The following is a 15,498-nucleotide window of genomic DNA, read 5'->3' as shown; positions in this document are numbered from 1 at the left end:
TGGAGAGCCCTCACACCAGAAAATAAAGCAAGGCAAACAATGAGAGTACCACTACAGCTAAACATTTTAAAAAGGGGAGGGGACGATAATCTTGATTATTTGCAATTTATACTGCGAACTTTAAAGAAAAAAGACAATGCTGAATATTACTGTATCTAGACTAGTAACGAGGGACATTAGAAATATAACTGAAAGAGACCTGTTTTACAAAAAGCAAACTAACACAGCTGCACTGACACTTACCAGAAAAATAAAGGAGAAAATATACCAAAAGGCTGGTTGTTATCCAAAATATATCACGAAACAAAGAAAAACACATCCAATTGTCTGAACTCACCAAAGGATCCATTACAGTAATTAGTTTAGGCACTGACTTCTGTGGTCTAGTGTATAACAACAACAAAAAAACACATTGTTTTTCATTATTAACAGTTCAACATTCCCCTAGACTGAAACATTATTTTTTATGTCTTCCATCCTTTAATATAGAAAGACTAGTTCTTGACACAATATTTACATCTTTTGGAAAACCACAGATATCAGCTCTATGGCATAGATGAATGAAGCCCAAACTATGACCTGGGAAACAGATCTGATTAGCAGAAAGAGCTCTAAAGGACTTTGCAACACTGGATATGAATGAGTAGCAAATGCCTATCTGTCTGTCCATCCACAGTTAGGGTGTTTGTCCAGTATGTTTGACACTGAGTGCCATGGTGAAGGAGAAGTACTGCATGCAACAAACAGAATGAAAATGTAACCTTGGTTTTGACAAGCTGCAGTAAGCAAGTCTATTGGATTGTCCAAGAGCCCCACTTGAAATCCCTAGAACAGCAAGAATTTGCTTGAATATAGGGAGAATATATACTAATCTTAAGCATATAGTACTTTGAAACACAGTGGCTACAGAATTCTTACATATATCCCCATGGCATAGGGAGATTTTGAAATTTTTTTTTTGTCTAGGTTTGAAATGGTCTGCTGACTGAGTGCTTAGTACTTACTTCTGAATCTAAACCTACAGTGCAGGGGACTGTCCTTGCAAAAATACATTAATGTATAGCAGAGATGTCCAGAATTCATTATTTTTTATTTACATCCCACTTTAATTGATGCAATTTTTGAATTTTAAAGAATTTTAGTACAAGGTCTCACACTTTCAATTGGAAGTAAGCAGTAGCCTTTCAGGGGTGTGCAAGAACCATGAACAACCCTATGGAGGGAGGGCATAGCAGTGCCCTCACATAAATAAGCACACATCCCCTTTATATTCAGGTGGGGACTTAAACCATCACCAGAAAAATCCCAAAACAAATGTAGCTCGATAACAGGTAAAGTGAGCATCGCTAAAAGAAATACTTAAGGAGGGGGTGGGCAGCTCTTTAGTCATTAAAACTTTACTCAGATCACGTCATGGTAAAACAGCATAACATGCAAACACACAAGCTTTCACAGAGAAACTTTTACAAGTGATTAAAAAACGTTAAAACCAGCTTCTTTAAAGTTATTCAAAATGTGAATAATTAACAGTAATTACATAATTATTTTTTTCAAAGCCCTGCATCAAATGAGAGTGGTTTATTATCTGCTTTATATAATAGTATCTACTGCTATTCTTTGCATTCAGTAACTTTTTCTTTCATTTAACTTAATGGATTTTAAAACCTCAAACCTAACTATACATACTACTTTTAACTATGTTGATATAATGCATTTGGTGAAATTTGCTGCTAAGATCTATAGCCATCCTTATGTTCAAATTCATATTGTTGTTCATTACCTAGACTGTGGTGTACACATTGCACATAGCCGTCTGTATATGTTCTATGACTGTAAATAAGTCTTGCAGCTGCATGTTTAGATATAGTCCAAAATTTACAGACAAGCACTATGTAAGTGCACTACTATTTTTGAAGGAACTGGGTGGGGAGGTGTCACTAACAATGATTGACATAGCTGATCAGATGTATTGCACAGTGAACAGTACCACCAGTGGGACAGAGGCCACATAAAGAGATAAATAGTGCTAATGGAAGAAGCATTGCTAGGCTTCCCTGTAGTCGGAGCAACTCTAAAATATGGGGTGTGATCAATGCTATCCATGTCACAAGGAAGCCAGGCTAACACATTTTAGTCAATGCTCACTCACATGCCCGAAGAAGCTTCATATTCCCTCATCCCATACAAAAAGTAAACCATAGTAGCCATCAGGTAGATAACTGTGGACCTGCACATCACACTGTCAGCAGAAACAATAAACTATCAAAGAATATATGATAAAATGCAAACAGGAACGGCAATTTATTCACACAACTTTTCATAGGTTCCCCAATCCCCAGTACATTGACTTACCTTTCAGAGAGATACAATGTCATTAAAAAGTAGAGCTATAAACAAATTTAAGGTCATCCACTTGCATAACAAATTAATTAGGAAAATACCTGCAAATAAATTCAGTATTCAACCCTATAGGCTAGAGTGTTCCAAACTTCAGTATCAAAATTGTTCCATGACACCTGCCTTTAAATAAATAAGATCATGGTTTTACAGTGCTCAGTCAAAAGAATCAAACATCTATTATTTTTCATATGTTTGGCATGTTTTTGCAATATAACTTTAAACTTTTCACCTATATAGAACTTCTTGCAAGAACATAACAGGATATCTTTATGTATCTATCTCTCTATCTATATATACACACATATCATATACTCAGAATAACAAAAACATCACTTTTTAGCACTTTGTAGTAGCTGCAGTAAATTTCTGATTATCAATTTTCTCAGAATTTAAAACAACATTCTTGCAAATAGAACATTTATTACATTAAGCTATGCTTTTGCTAAATCACTAGGGATTCTGTTTGCTGTTAAATCAAGGTGACAACAGTGACAATCATATAAATGGGGGGGAATAGGACAGATAATTAAGTAGACAAGGGGCAAACAGCAAGCTGATAGAAACACACAAGGGTAACCATAAGGTATGGAAGCAGGTGAGGGTGGAAAGGCAATTTTGTGTGGGAGAAAGTCTTTTTTGATATATACAAAAGGAAGGAAAGATTGAAAGTAGCTATGGATAGCTGTGAATCGAATAGAGGGAGAAGAACAAATTGCAAGGACAGCTAGGTAAACATATCTACATAAAGATATACACGGGTTTTAAATGCACAAAAGCTGGGGAGAACGTTGAAGGGGCATACACATACAGAGGGTGAGCAAATGGTTATAGGAAGTGTAGGACAATGAACAAGGAATATCAAATGACATACAAGCAAGGGAAACACCATGATAGTGATAGGTTAGGGTTCTGGTATGACTGGAACACCAGGCTGCTCTATAGGGAAACAAGCAAAACACCCGCATCACTCACTTGAGTGGCTGAAATTACAAGCTGGTTATTCTTTTGGAGATCTGATGGCTGGGGTCGTGTGACTATGCAAAGTTTGCAGGAAAGCACTTCATGTTGCTAGGGTGGGCATCCAGTTGTCACTGCATCTCATCTCTACCACCACCCACCACAGCTTATGTGCTCTAAAGGAGTGTTTGGAAATTGTTATACTAAAGCTGTATGTCAAAAGAGCAAAGGAAGTCCTTGAGAATGAGGACTGCGGACTACTCATTCATTTAAAGTCATTGCCACATCTTTCTGGACTTGTCAGTTGAAAAATGTCAGATTATTAATCGACATCTTGTAGCTGTTTTTTCTCAAAGATAAAGAGCTACTAAACTGACCACCACAGTTTCATTCTTGAGAAACAACCTAAAGTGAGATATACAGTGTAGTCAGAAAGCAAAAGTAAAGACCAAAACGTCCAGACCAAAGGTGTGCCACAAGATCCAGTACATCCTTGTGACTTCTCCTATCTCCCACATATCTCCTACACTAATGACATGGTCATTTACAGATCTGGTCACTCACACACCAACATTCAATGCCAGCTCTGCCAATGGCTCATAAACCATAAACTACTTCTAAACCCCACCAGAACCAAAACTATGCTTTTTGGAACTTCAGAGAAAATTCACCAAGCACCCTTTGTCTATCCAAACCAACCAGACCAGTCACTGGCAAAGAAGCTCTGCTTTTATAATTGAATATAGGCTGGCAGTTTTTGCTTCTGCATCCAAAAAAACATCACCACACTCCAGACTATCTTGAGCGGCATATCTGAGCATCAGGGTATCACCCTGGAAAAAGCCAAAAGGCCAACTACCTATAAAACAAAGATCTAACTTACTCTTTGTATCCCATCTCTATAAACTACTCCAACTACAAATATGTATTCCTCTTGCAGATAGACTTCATAAAAAACCTCCTCATACAACCTGAGACACTACTCATAAGCCACTCCAGCTCTCATTACCCCTAGAACCAAACTCCACAGCAATGCACATGGATTCGCATCTCAGGCACATACTCTTTGGCAAACTCTACCCATCAACCTAAAAGAAATTAGCACTTAATTCAAATTCAGAATGCATCTCAAAAAGCACTTACTCATCCAGCCAGATGCTCCTGCTTCAACATAACACGTCATCTAACACACTATTCCAGTCTGCCCTCCATGTCTCTTCTCCTCTCTCATAATTTACTGAAGATTGACCCACTTTAGTAGCTAATATACATATTGCACATTACAGCCTGCCTGATTGTACAGTGCACTGTTGTTGCTCACTAGAATGTATGCGTATATGTATGTATATATATATATATATATATATATATATATATATATATATATATATATATATATATATATATCAACATACATATATATGTATGTGTGTGTGTGTGTGTGTGTGTGTGTGTGTGTGTGTGTGTGTGTGTGTGTGTGTGTGTGTATATACATATACTTATATACAATTTTTTCTTCTATATACGTAGTCCGAACTACTCTGTTATTTCTTACATTTCTGTATTTTTTGATTGTGAAGTGATTTGTATTTCACCAGGACTGATACTGAAATTGGTCATTACTATTCAGTGCATTACCCCTGTAAACAAAACTAAATAAATAAATAGATATATAAATGTATGTTATGTCACTAGCTGAAAAAAAATCACCAAGTTTGGTTATGCAAGAATGTGTGTTACAGTGACTATAAAGGGGAAATCTTTCTCAGCTTTTATAGCTGATGACTGGCAACTGAAAATAATTGTGAAGAAAACCTTTGTCTGTATGAAACATAACTTTTATTTATAGGTTCATAGGTTCATAAATGTTTACTAGGCTAATGGCCACAAGGACTTTTTCAAGCCTAGCCATGCATCCCAAATCTCTGACAAGTTCTGAAACCCTTGATAAGTGTAAGCATGGGTCTAGCAGATGAACCATTTACAGGTTACCTGTGTCTATTAGAGACATAGGTGCCAAACCAGGGATTTTCATTTTCCCATCCAATTGTCCAAGTTGTACTTGAACTGGCTTAGAGAGGAACTCTGCTTCACATGGATGGGGAACCTGTTCCATAGAAGTGGTTGTCTCTGGGATACATACGTATCTCTCCAGCAGGTCCTATTTATATCACAGGCAAGATTTAAGTCTTTAGAACAGGTAATTATGGCATTTTTTGTTTTGTGGATATATAGGAGGTCATCAGAGTGAGGTCTGACAATGCCCTGTAGGCCAGGCATAGATCTCCCCTCAAATGCCTGTAGGAGACAGAATACAGGGATAGGGTCTTGAGGCAGTCTGCATAGGACATTTTACTTACACCCTGTATTCTTTTGGTGAGGAACCTCTGTGGACATTCCAGTTGTTGGATACGCCTGGTTAGGTACATATCAGAGGGTGCATTGTACTCAGGTCTGATGAATGCAGAATACAGTGGAGCAATGTCTTCCTTGGACTTAGATGCCATACATTTGTTTATAAGTTGCACAACATAGAATGATTTCCTCACCACTGTAGACACATGATGATCAAAGTCTAGAATACTATCTATGTGTGTCCCTTAGTCCCTGACTACTGAGTCATCTCTAAAGGGTGTGTTGTCAATATGATAGTTACCGGGGATAAATGACTTCTCAAAGGATTCTATTATGCATTTCTTGACATTTAGTTTTAGTCCACAGCTCTGACACTAGTTGTTTGTCTGTGTTAGCCTTTTCTGGAGAACATTTGTGTCGGTGTGTGATTCAATGACAGCTTCCAATTTGCAATCATCTGCAAATTTAGTCAGCCCGAGACCATCAACATTGGGCTTGACTTCTGAGAAGTAAATGTCAAAAATTAGCTGTCCAAGGACTGATCCCTGAGGGACTCCACTTGTGACTGGTTTCTTTGTGGAGGTGGACTCCCCATTTCTAACTTCCTGGGTCCTGTCTGTGAGCCAGTTGTCAATTTAGTTTGTCAAATGTCTCCATTCCCAAGCCTTATAGCCTTCAAAGAGTCAAAGTCAAACTGAAATCAGATTTCATGTTTTTTGTAAATGCTTCAATCAATTAATTGATTGCTTGTGATTGGTTCCCCTTTATCAAGAATTTGAAGAGAAAATGCAGATATTCCATTCATGCAAAAACTTGCCAGGTAATTTCATGAGTCAGTCCATATGGTAATAGGTCTGATATCTTAAGATTAAATAAATTTACTTATAAAAGTAACCATTCTTTTTAAATTTATTCTTAGGCTGAATGAATTTTGCAATAATGATTCCACTACGGAACATCTAACATCAAAACCCTGATCCATTTTATATGTATGTAGTATGTATATGTACAGATATATGAAGATGATTTGTTTGAATAAACTGCATTGTATTGTGTTTGTACTTTAGCCAAAAATTGTTGAATCTGTGAAGAGACATGTAAGCTTCACAGTGTCTTTCTTAATTGTCCACAAAAATGTCTTCCTATTAGTGAATAGTAAATACTTAGAATAGTGTAGTGCAGTCTTTGAAACTAAAATTGCACTTGAAAGCTGATTGTGTGCACACCATGTTATCACATAATGTCAAAAGTTGAAGTGCTGCCTAAAAAAATAAACCCTTTGATGACAATAAATGGGGTATGTGGAACTTTTATGCTATGCAGAATATACTTATAGCTTGCTGGAGTTGCAAGCTGTTGACATAAAAACTGAAAGGGAAAAATAAAAATAAGGATTGTGCTGAAATAAAGTAGTGGTCATAGAAGGCAAAAGTGAAATGGATACTTTTAAGACAATCTGAGTTTTAATGACCAATTGAGTCAGACTGCCAACAGTGTAGAAGTACAACAGATTGAATCCTAAAATAATTTTGAAATGCAGTCAGGAAGGGGTTAAATGCAAAATGTAGAAGAAAAGTTGAATAATGCTAATATTAAGCAAAATGCTATGGGAGGGAAAAGGTTGAACCTCTCCTTGCAGGTATCAACTGGCTGTAACAACAAACAATCCAAGGACTGTCAACAAGAATGCCAAAGAGTTTACTGATTTTTCAACAAAATGTTACTGATATACAGACGGGAGATTTTTCAAACATATATTACAGGTATACAGAATGAAGTTAGAATCTGTTAAGCATGATGACTACAGCACTGAAGGATCTAAGAGGGCTGAAACAATGCTTTCATTCAGAGCTTAGTAACAAAGCTAGTTGCTATAGTGATGGAATAAGGAGAATTACAGAGAGCTAATCTTTTTAAAAGAGGAGGTCACAAACTGCAAAAGGTCAGAGAAATTATTATAGCTACGAATGCAGAATGACAAAGACAACAACCAGATGGCATTACTGCTTAACACAGAAAGATGAGATTGTTAGAATAGAACAACTGACCTCCAGAAATAACAATGTATTGACCTAGTGAGAAAAAACAATGCAGCAATGAAATGTCTCAGTTAAGAACTTTATTTTTAAAAGGTTTCTAAAATGAAATAGATGACCTTGAGCAACAGAAAATCTATCAAGATAAAATAGACAGTGAAACTAGCATCTTATTAATCCAGTTGTCTAATCTTTTTAAATAAAAATACAAAGTAAATGTGACTGAAGGTTCTGTTTCTCAGTGAACATGAGTAGTTCGCTGCTCTTATTTTCAAAGTGTGAATGCAATGGAGTTTAAGCAGATTAATGTACTCAGTCTGAATGCAACCGAACAAACTAATGTCAAAAATATAAGATGTCTGAACAGTATGGTGTTTTTTGCTCAAATAAGAACTGAGCTGTGGTTAGCCAAGAAAATACAAGCTTCTGGTGTAGAGCCTTATGCAGAATATTAAAAAAACCCTCCTGTGTTAGAAAATGGATATTATACAATGACTGCTCATTGCTATTCAAAAACGAGCACTCTGATTGGACAGTCCAACCAGCATGCCCATTGGAAATCAAGCATATACCAAAAGAAAAAAGTCCAGTTGCTAATGTACCATTGAACGGCCAGACTATTTTTTCTATTGCAATATGGTAGACAGGCATTAGTCTTAAAGAAAGAAAGTCTGAAACTGAAAAGTATGTCATTTAATGACTTTGTTCCTCATAAAATTTGTGGTTTTCTGACAAATCACTGAGGAACAAAGTCACTAAATAATGTGACTTTCTTTCCTTCAGACAATGCACAATTATTCTCAAAGCTTTCTAAGTTTAAAAGAGCAACATTAACAATCGGTCCCCTCCTTTATTTATGGGCTTGTCCTCATTTCTGTAAATAAGAGGTCAGAGGTACATATGAGAGCAGAGAAAATACAAGCAAAATGAGGTACATTCTGCAAAACTGAAGAAACATACCTGATTTTCCTTGAACTCTGTAACCCTTTCTCTCTCTGGTACCTCTAAACTGTCTAGAGGTTACACTTTTTTTCCTTAAAAGAATATATAGCAACAGAGATCTTCATGTCTCTGTTACTTGCTTTCCAAAGCAATGATGTACTGCATAAGTGTGGGAATGTAAGTCTCATACGCATATGCAGTACATCATCAAAGTGACAGAATCCGGAAACAATGTAGAAGAACACCACGGTGCCATTATACAAAGACATTATTTAATAAATGTAAATAATTTCTTTCTTAAATAATGTCATTGTATAATAGCAATAATCCGTTGCTGGGTGTGGATAATGCTGGATTTACCTACACTTGGCTTTTTCTGGTCACTTGGGCTTCGGCCTCGTGACCAAACCATGTTAACCATGGGTAAATCTACCATTACCCACACCAAGCTATGGGTTATTGCTATAATAGCAGTTCTCAGCAGAAATGGAAGGCCATAATGAAGAATTCCAGAGTTTCCAGGAACATACTGAGTCATATTAGCAAAGTCACAGAATTCGGTCTAAAATTCAAACACCATCCCTTAAGAAACAAAGGGGCAATCAAACCACAGATAAAGGCACATGTAAATAAAAATAATGTCTCTGACATTAAGGACTTGCAGATGCAGATAAAGGAAGATGCTAACACAAATAGTGAGAAGAGTTTGTTGACAAAAAAGTGACTAACCTATGCTATGAAGTGAATCAGCTCTCGAATGACCTACATGAGATAAAATAGTATATGCTTGAACAATAGTTTGTATCTGAGCAGCTAGGTGTCCTAAGGAAACAATCTACTGCTCAAAAATCTAAGTCTGTTTTGAATGAACTGCAGAGTGATCCTGACAACAGCCTCATAGGTCATTTAGATTAACTGCAGAGGGTGCTCATGATTCAAATCCCTTGACATCTAAAGAGATGACCTTGTCCAGGTGAGATTCTGGCATGCCAGCAACTTGTTTATTTAAAATAATGCCTTGATAAAGTGAGAGCCTGTACAGCTGCAAAGGAAAATATTACACATCCAAGTTGGATAATGATTTTCACCCTTCAAACCAAAATCTGAGTGATGTAAAACAATTTGTAGGGCACCTCAATATTTTGTATCTAGAATAATCTTCATCTGCATCATAATCATCAACTCCCTTTTACCCGTCTGCTACAAAGAGTCAGGATGTTGCATCAACTGTCTGGATCTCTCTCTCATTCAGTGTCACAGTCCTACCTCCTTTGACCATCATGTCTGATTGTTACAGGTCTTTTGTCACACAATCCATCCATCTCTTTTCTTGTCACCCTTGTTTCCTCTTGCAGTTTTCATTTCTGTCCCAAATTTATTCACTAGACTGTCATTTGCTTTCCTGCACATGTGCCCAAACCACTGTAATCTGTTCTCTTTGATCTTCTCTGCAATTGGAGCTACTTGGGCTTCTGCTCTGATGTTTTCATTTCTTCATTTGTCCCACAGTGTGCATCATACCACACATCTCAGGCACTTTAGCTTCATTGCCTCTAGGTTCTTCAACTGCTCTGCCTTCACTGCCCATGTTTCTGTACCATAATGTAGTAGTGGCCACACCCCTGTATTATACACCTTAGTTTTCTGCTTTTTTGGCAATACACTATCGCTGACACTTTGTGCCAGACTGCTGCTGTCTCTTGATTCTAGTTCTAACCTCATCATTCAGACTTCCGTTCTCCTCAGCCTACCCTCCCAGATACTTGAAGCTGTTCAACTCTTCCACTATTTCCCTTCTAACTCATCTGCTTCTTCTGATTTCTCCCATTTTCTGACACTACAACTGTTTTACCTGTATTCACTTTCACCACATGTGCCTTCACTTTTGCACACCATTCCCCAGTCATTTGCTGAAGATCCTGTGTACAGCATAGATGCAGCCCTCTTCAGCATATAACAGGAGATGAAAGTCATCGATAGGAAAGAAATGGGAAGAACAGCAAGCAGATGTAAATAAAGAAAAATATTTGAAAGGAATGAAAGGTGAGTTGAGAATGGAGGGTATATTATTTTTTGGGAAACAGCCTTTTCTGTAACTTTTACAAAAGAAGAGTAGGGTGAGAAGGTACTGTAGAATATCTGGGCAGTGGATAGACAGAGGATGGCAGATATCAGAGGCAGATAGACAAACACATTACTCAAACAGGGTGGGAAGGACAGTGGTTGGACAAATGCATACAGAGTGTGGATAAGTTGTAATAAGGATGGTTGGACACTGAACAAGGAATGTGGACTGACACATAAAGAAGAAAACTTCAAGATAGCAAAAACAGCAGGGTCCTGCTGGTGGTTATTCTGTTCCTCAGGGCACTGAACCTAGGTATCCATCATCTGGATAGCTGATGACATAAGTAGCTTGCTCCTCAGCTGATCAAAGGCCAGAGCCTCTGGTCACATGACTTTGCCAGTCATGTCAGAAGGTGCTTTGTGTCAACAATGTAGATATCCAGCTGCCAGTGCTCCTCAGCAGTGGCCTGGCTCTGCATCTCATGGTGGAAGAAACCCTGTCCAGTTTTAACAGGGGAGCCTTCATGAAGGGCAGCAATGACACATCTAAGGCACCAGCATACCTCTCAACCTCTTAATGCAAGAAATCTGAAGAAAGCCAAAAACAAAAAGGGTGACAAAAGACAAACATGGCACAGATTGCCCTTACAAACTTACAAAGTAGTTAGAATAACAGGCTTTGTGTTAGTATGCATTTTCTGAAGTCTAAAACTCAAATGTCTGTCAGTACTTCAAGACTTCAGTCCTTAATGTCTTGCCAGAAATCCACAAATTTTATATGGAACAGACCAAAAATATGAGGCAAAAATCTAGACAGTTTAGAAGTATGGTCAACAGGTTACCTACAGTAGATGAGGCTTCACCCCCCCAACTGCATTGAGAGACAGACCTGGTGATCATGGTTGTTCCAGCACCAGCTGTAGTGGCTGAGGTGGTCTGGCATGCTACTCCTCTTCCACCACAGTTGGACCTGTAAAACGGTGGAAGAATTAGAAAAACATTTTAACATATAAAACATAAAAACACAGGAACAACAGCAGCAGTGATTTGAACTGGATCACCAACAACACATTCACAGGTTGCTGATCAACAAGCCCCTGTGGCAGACAACCCTGTTCAATCCCCATTTCTGTGCTGTTGGGAAATAAAATGCACTTCTTCACTCCTATGACTGTAGCATATTAGCATATCATTGTAGCTTCGTAAATCAGTGCAGGTACTGCACTCATACATTATCTGACATCTTGTGCCTGAGGCAGTTGCCCCCATCTCAACTTTCCAAAAAAGTTGCTGTGAAGAAAAAGCTGAAAAAAATCATGCTGTCCCTGGCAAACCACACTGGAACCAAACAATCTCCATTTCCTGAGCAGTGAATGCCACTCGGTCATTTTTTTCTTAAGGAGAAAATGGCAGTCCAGTGCTCACTGATGCATATTTGTAAATGATGTGTCACACAGCTTAATGCTTCACTGTGCCAAGATACTCTGCACATAGTGCTGCACTATAGTTCTGTGGCTCCATACATACTGTATGCATGAGCATGCAGGTTAGATGCTTCATGACCACAGTGATTTGAACAGCTTGCACCAACATGTATAGATAGTACACTGTGTGTGGTAGTGATTCACAGACAGTGTCTCTAACTGGCTTCACTGATATAGTCTCTGTGGTAACTGACCCTAGTTAGTATTATATAAGGTTCAAAACATTTTATGCAAAACTACTTGCTGCCATACAATTTTAAAACAGAGGAATTTCACTAAATCCTCTGCATACTCTGAGCTTCTCAGAGTTGAGGAAGGAGTTTTGCCTACTATTGGACCTCAGTAAAACTGACCAGTGCTGTGATGGATATAAGAGAGAGGAGGCAGATATCATATATGTAACTGGGACATCATGGTACTGCCATGGTAGTGTGTCATCAGCCTGTTTTGGAGGGTTGAAGTCATGAGAGAGAAACCAAGGGAAGGAAATGCTGCAAAGATGTGGTGTTCTGTAACCATATGCTAATGTAAGGCTATACTGGGCAAAAGGCGGGAAGGGTGTACATAGCTCTAACTGTAGATGTTAACAAGGTATATGGGGCGGTTCTGTTCATATCCATGTACATTCCATTACATACTGTGCACATCAAATGACTGACATACATTGATAACAGGTGTACTGCTGCTAATATGGCCATCAAGGAAGCCAACACATTGTAATGTTTAGTAGCTAGGAGAATGAAGTGCTACTGAAGTCCTTCTGCTTTAGTCTACCATTAGAGAACATAATCATTGATTATCCAGAACCGTCCAGAGTATGTGGCTCCCTTGCTCATCTCCCATGAAGCTACCTCCATCTTATTGTGCTGCAGTCACATGCCACTGTATTACCCTCATCCATGCAAGAAATGATGTCTCTGCCTTGACCACATCCTAACCTGTGTAGGTATAACTATCTAATGTACCGATTCACCAGTTTACATACTGCCTGCATAGCCTTGGTGTGATATGGTATGCATAGTTATATTCTGTGTTGTATATGTCATGACCCCTAATTGTGGACCAGACACTGTCTCTTTGCCACTGTGGCAATGTATTATTCCTACATCTGCCTCAGCAGTTGCTGTGTGACACTGACCCTGCTACAAATTATATGGAATGCCTTGTTATGATGTTTATTTGCTGCTTCAGTCATTTTCACTATGGCATGTTTCTTAACATGGAGACATAACAAAGTTCATGCTGCAGATGTTGAACTATATTGCAGTAGCCATCTTGAGGTGTCTATACATTAGCAGCATCCCTTCAGTAGTTTGAATACATGATGCACTCTCTTCCACATTTCTGCATAGCCTGTGTTATAGGCAACTTTCTGCATGTACTGGATGTTGTATAACAGGTCCCCAGTCAGGACTCTTAGTGCATATCTGGTATCACCTGCAGTACATAGCATACAAAATATTATATTTAGCCTATTCTCTGCTTAGATGGCTCCTGACTATAAAAACCTGTCTAACCAGATATTATAGAATAATGCGGAGAAAATGGTTTAGGACTTGTGAGGCTGATGCCTGCAATATCCCTAATGTTTCCACTTTAGGTCACTGGATGGTCAATGTAGCTAACTTGACTAAGACAATATATACCTTTGCATCCACAAGAATGGGCATGCCACGTATCCCCCCTCACTTCTTCTTGTGGGTAAAACAGTACCACTAGGTGCCATACAGTTTCTCTGTCCTCTCTGAATCAATCCACAGTCTATTAGTTTGTGAGATGATGGTGTGTCAGGCAGTGTGTGTACTTCTTTTGGCAGCACTAATGGTCAAAATACCTAACACTACAGCCACTGGCTCTAACTGCACTTCAAAAAACATACTCTCTACTATTGCAGTGGCTATTTCTAGAATAACTCTCATTGTTCATTGGTTCATAGGTATATACTAGGCAAACAAATACCAGGGCCTTTATAAGCCTAGCCATGCAATCCAACCCAGTTGTGTCCCATTGTATCATGGGTATTTATAGGGAGGTATGCTAGTTATGAAGTTTCTAAAGGTTATGTGGGGGGGGTGACTTTGGCATTACTTTCTGCCTCGGTCTATAAGACACATGGGGACCAGACTCAGGGTTAATTTCCGATTTCCCAGCCGTTGGTCGAGCTTACACTTAAATAGTGTTAGGGATGTACTCTGCTTCGCATGGATGGGAAGCCTATTCTAGAGCATGGAATACTCTGAGACACAGAGTATTCCCATGTTTCACCAACAAGTCTTATTTACGTCTCAAGCAAAATTGAAATCCTTGGATCTACTGATTCTGATGTTGTTCATTTTTGAGGATGTGCAAAAGATCCATCAGGAATCATCACAGGAAGGCTTGAATGCTAGGCATAAACTGTCTCTCAGTAACCTGTAGGAGACAGAGTATAAAGATAAGGCTTTAAGGTGATTCATACAGGACATTGAGTTTATACCCTGGATTATCCAGGTAAGGAACCTTTGTAGGTATTCCAGCTGTTGCACCTGTCTGATAAGTTACATGCTGATGGGGGCATTGTACTCAATTATTGTATACTACAGATCATGGTATTCAAAATAGGCATGTACCTCTGCAGAGTATCACTGTTTTATATGTTTCTGAATCAGTCTACCATTCTAGATTCCTTCATTTATATAATCCATAAAGCTGATTTGACTGGGGGTCCTCATTTACAAGTTACTATGGACTCATTGGCATCTACTCTGTAGCATGCTATCATGAATTCTCAGATTTTACTTTTTAACTCTTCCAAGAATGGTAATTTACTTTTGTCATTTTATAAAATAATCTCAGATTAAGAAGAAAAACTTAAAACAACTTTAGCTCATGTTTTACTTTATTTACTATGAATCTGCATAATCAAATCCTTCTTCAAACATTTTGAGTAGGTTCTGTGATAAATGATGACTGCTTTAAAAAAAATGATGAGTCTTGTGGCTTTAGGTGAATATTAGATTGACTATTACAATATTTTTTTGGAATAACAGTAAAGCCTATTTAATTTTCCCTTCACATTCTATTTCACTTATCCTATACATTTAGATATGGGCCAAAATTAAGGAAAAGCAAATCTAGTTCTTAAAGATGATTACAATATAAATATCCTTATTGTGCGGTATAATAAAATAATATGTATTTTGGGGAAATATCCTGAAAAAATATTTTCACCAAGCTTGGAAATAATAAATATAGTGCCTGAGATTAATGAACATGAA

Source organism: Protopterus annectens, chromosome 4.part1 (assembly GCF_019279795.1).
Source record: "Protopterus annectens isolate FY-2018-M chromosome 4.part1, PAN1.0, whole genome shotgun sequence".
NCBI lineage: Eukaryota > Metazoa > Chordata > Ceratodontiformes > Protopteridae > Protopterus > Protopterus annectens.
This window is presented reverse-complemented; position numbering follows the sequence as displayed.